Genomic DNA, 4,682 nt, shown 5'->3' with positions numbered 1-4,682 from the left:
CACCACCCTCTCTTTTTCTCCTTTGGCTTGGACTAACTAACTGTTTGCAGAAAGGGGGACAAAAACAAACGAAAGAACAAAACAACACGTGCAAACAACTTTTCTTTTTCCTTTTTTTTTTCTTTCGTCTGGAACTGGGACAGCTTCATTGCTTTACTAACACAGATTTACAAAGACAAGTCTCACAGAAATACAAACACTACCCCCCTCCAGGCCTCCCATTTCTGTAAGGCAAAGGAAAAGACATTTCTAAGAGAAGAGAAAGAAAGAATGAAAGAATGAATGAATGAAAGAAAGAGAACAGAAACAAACTGTTGTTGTTCTGGGCCCCTCTGCCTGTCATGGATGTGTACGTAAGTGTACTGTACCTACAGTAAATGTTAACCGCTCCCCTCTGTGTACATGAGTGAAGAGCCCCGTTCTTTAGCATGCTCCTAGTTTTCTACTCCATGTTAAGAGACATTCATTTGCTTTTGCTTTTCTTTTTCGGTTTGTTTTGTTTTGTTTTGATATGTTTCGGTTCAGAACAAATGTTGTACCCTCTCGTACCCCAATATGTGTGTTCTTTTTTTATTACACCATGTTTGGCTTTGTGCACCAGTGGAGGAGGTGGGTTTGCAGTGTCAGTAGTGGGGGGAGGGGGGTGGTAGTGGCCCTCCTGGGGTTGGTTCTGATCTTCTAATCTGGACCAGACTTCGGTCCAGGTCCGGTCCAGGCTCGGCCGCCATCTTTGGGGTGCAGGGGTGTGGGAAACTGAAGAGAAAGAGTGTTAAGTGTGTGGGTGGGTGGATTGAGAGTGTGTATTTGTGTGTGTGTTCCTGTGCTTACGAGGAACCCAGGAGAGAGAGAGAGAGAGAGGAGAGAGACATCGAGAGGAGATCTCAGCAAACAGAGACTAAATCTGCAGCTGCTAACGCTAAGGCCTGAAACTGCCAGACGGGAGGGTCCCTTTTAGTAACACACACACACACACACACACACACACACACACACACACACACACACACACACGACTTCAAACTTTTCAAATCGGCAAACAAAACCAAACATCCCCGAGGAGCCAAACTCCACTCCCAGGAGGGTTAGAATCTAAGGCATGAAGCAGTCTGCTCTTGCTCACAAGCAGGTGTCGCACCTCATTCCGCTGCCACCCACCTGCCCTGCTACCCCACCCCACACCCACCCCACACCCACCCCATGCCCCCAGGTCTTACCTGACCAGTTTAATCAGTGCCTGTCAGTGAGGCGTTGGGGCAGACATGGGCTTTTTTTGAGGTTGGGAGAGCAGCCTTATCTCCATTTCCTCACATCTTTCACTTTGCGCTCCTTTGATTACTTTTCTCTTCGTTTTTTTTTTTTTTTTTTTTTTTCGGTCGCGGCGGCTGAGCGGCAGACGTTCTCGTCTGCCTGCCATCGACGGTGGCAGCGCCCGGTGTTCGGGACGACACGTTGTCTGCTTCGGTGACGGGCTGGCTTTTGAGAATCTGATCAAAGCTCTGTCGCCATTTGATAAGAGTGGTGGGGGGGGGGGGGGCGTGAACGATCAAGCGTCCACTTAATCTCACCATTTCACCGTCGCACCACACACACACACACACACACACATGGCTTTGATTACACACTCACATGCGCGTGCACCCCAACACATTCCCTTGCCGTCACACAGATTAGCAGTTGCTAGCTCATCATAGCCACTGCTTTATTGGACTTGTGGGATGGCTTGATTGCTAATTGCTCATCATCCACAGTAACGGCTTCAGAATGAAATTAGCCTGCACTCTGTTTGAGCTAGGCTACTGCGGTGGGATGAGTTTGCATTTTTTATTTCGAAAAATGGGACCAGGATGACTTGACACAGAAGAGTAGTGGAGAATGGGGTGATACAGAGAAAGAGGGAGAGAGAGAGAGAGGAGCGTCGCAACTCTGACGTGGTGCTGCTATAAGATATGTTGCTGAAGTAAACGAAAAGCAAAATGGACGTAGGAAGCTTACTCAAACACATCCTCTTGCTCGAACACAACCCACTCTCATACGCACACACACACACACACACACACACACACACACACACACACACACACACACAGACATAAATAAAATGCACAAAGACATGGAAATGCATAGCATGAATGTGCACAATCCCATGCCGGAGTCTAAAACCTAGAGGATTCAGAGTAACTAGCAGACAGTGCTGCTGTTTCCCTCTACTCCTACAACTACTACAGCCTTGAGGCTCTCTCTCTCTCTCTCTCTCTCTCTCTCTCTCACACACACACACACACACACACACACACACACTAATGATCTTCAGGACACATGTGCAAACTGCCAATCATGACATAGGGTCGTCTTCTTAAGGCTCCAGTGAGTCGTCCATAATCTGCTGCAGGTTTGCTTGTGTTCGGTGTGAAATGGGTGTTTAGAGTGGAGTGCTGTGACGCATAACAACCCCAAACACACATCACACGTGACAGACAGCATTTGATGAGGAGGAGTTTATTTTTCATTCATGTTGATTTGTCGCCCCTAACAATGGCATAAAGTAGAACAGATGGGGGGGGGGGGTGGAACTGGACTGACTCCATGCACTTGCATACCAGATGCTCGATCCCCCGCCGCTGTTTATTGGCCTACGAGTGTTCTGACCCGCGTGGCATTAGGTAGCGCACTTCAACATCTGAGCCGCTGCAGAATTGCAAGAAAAAAGACGCAGCGCGATGCTCGGGAGTTAAACACCACTAATTGGACAGATCCATCCTCTCCTCAGAGATGAGCGCTCCGCTCACACTCCTCTGTAGAGAAAGACCATAAACGGGTTTCCAATCGGGAAAAAGAATAACTGGCAAAGGTGCCAAGGAAAGACGATATCCACTGAGATCCTTACTACCGGGATGATTAGGCTCTCTGTGTAATGGCATTGTATTTCTACCCTGTCTCCAGCCTCCCAAACACACCCACCCCAATCCCTTCAAAAAGGAAAACCACCTCCACTGGTTGACATATTTTTATGTTTTGTATTGAATCAATGCTGTCTATAATCATTTTAACAGTGCAGGAAGGACGTAAAGAAAAATGCAAATTGCCTGTCACTTTAACACAAGTGTTACATTATGTTACTTCTTTTGTTTATGGAATTTGTTTTTTGTAAATTGGTTGTTGTCGTTGTTTGTTTTGTTTTGTTTTGTTTTGTTTCTTTTTTGTTTTCTTGTCTGTTTTTATACATCATACATTTTTCTTTCCATGTTTAACTGTGCAGCTTTTTTTTCAGCTTTGTCTCGGTGCGGCTCCAGACCGCCGCTAGGGACTCCAGCGTTTGTTAGCGTTAGCTGATGTGTTAACTGTGTTGCTGTATGGGGAGACATGCTACCCATCTATACTGCCATGTGTGATCCACTACCACTGCTAACAGTGCTAAAGAGATATGAACTCATCTCAGAGTCAGACCCTCAAAACTCATCACAGGAACAACCGACGCCTGGCGAATAAGGAGACAACAATCTCTGAGCTTGGTGCCGGCTGTCTCAGAGACGTGGACCACACTGGTCAGTTGTGAGCTTGGCTTTTCTTCGGCACTCCTGTCCTCTCTCTCTCACACACACACACATGCACACACACACACACACACACACACACACACACACACACACACACACACACACACACACATACATAAGAGATGGTCCAGCTGTCCTGTGCTGCAGATGCGGAAGGCGGTGAAGGGTTGTGAAGATGCCAGCATTCAACTCAGTTCCTTAGGAGAAACTAAATCTAGCATAACATACAGGAAACAGTTGTTTTTGTACCCACTTTTGTTCATTCATTAATTGCTTATTTCATAGTTTTTTTTGTCTGTTTGTTTTGTTTTGTTTTGTTTTGTTTCTATTTGGTATTGTTGATTTTGTAAAACAGTGTAAAGCTCAGTACATGTACATGTTGGTCTATGTTAGTACTGTATTCTCACTTTTAATTCACACGCTTGCCAACTGGCCAAGAAAGTGTCTGAATTTGGTACGATTACCCCCATCCTCCCCCCCACCCCAACCCCCAATATACACACACACACACACACACACATACATTATTCATTATTATTATATTCTTCAATTTTACAAAAATGCCTACTTTTATATGTACCTTCTCTCCCCCTCGTTCTTCTTGCCAGAGACACACCACTGGCTCTTCGCTGTTCGTCACAAAGATGAAATAGGAAACATGCCTTGTTTATTGGTCTCCTGTGACTTGCGTGTGTTTTCATACTGATACTTTGAATCCCCCCCCCCCCCCTCATCCTTCAACACCCTGTGGAGTGTGTGTCGCGTTGTGGATACGTCGGCACCCCACTGGTTGGTATATTTGATAGCACAATGTTTGCTATCGATGTAGCGAAAGCTCGATTTATCTCAAATCTTGTCGACCTAAACTTGTCCTGTGGAGGTTTTTGTTTTTTATTTGATTTTATTTTAATTTTTGGGCTACATGTAAAAGCACTCGGTATCTACAATAGTGGTGCACCAAATCTCATTCTTTCAAATTCTACTATTTTTTAAATAAATAAAAGTAAACGTGTGTTGCTAAATCCCATGAGAACCTGTGCATGTTGTCTGTTTATTGAGTATTTTTCTCTAACATAAACCCCTATCATTTTACAGTGTTTACAAATGTCAGGCTTTGTTAGGTGTGTG

This window comes from Sardina pilchardus, chromosome 10, assembly GCF_963854185.1.
Source record: "Sardina pilchardus chromosome 10, fSarPil1.1, whole genome shotgun sequence".
Taxonomy (NCBI): Eukaryota; Metazoa; Chordata; class Actinopteri; order Clupeiformes; family Clupeidae; genus Sardina; species Sardina pilchardus.
This window is presented reverse-complemented; position numbering follows the sequence as displayed.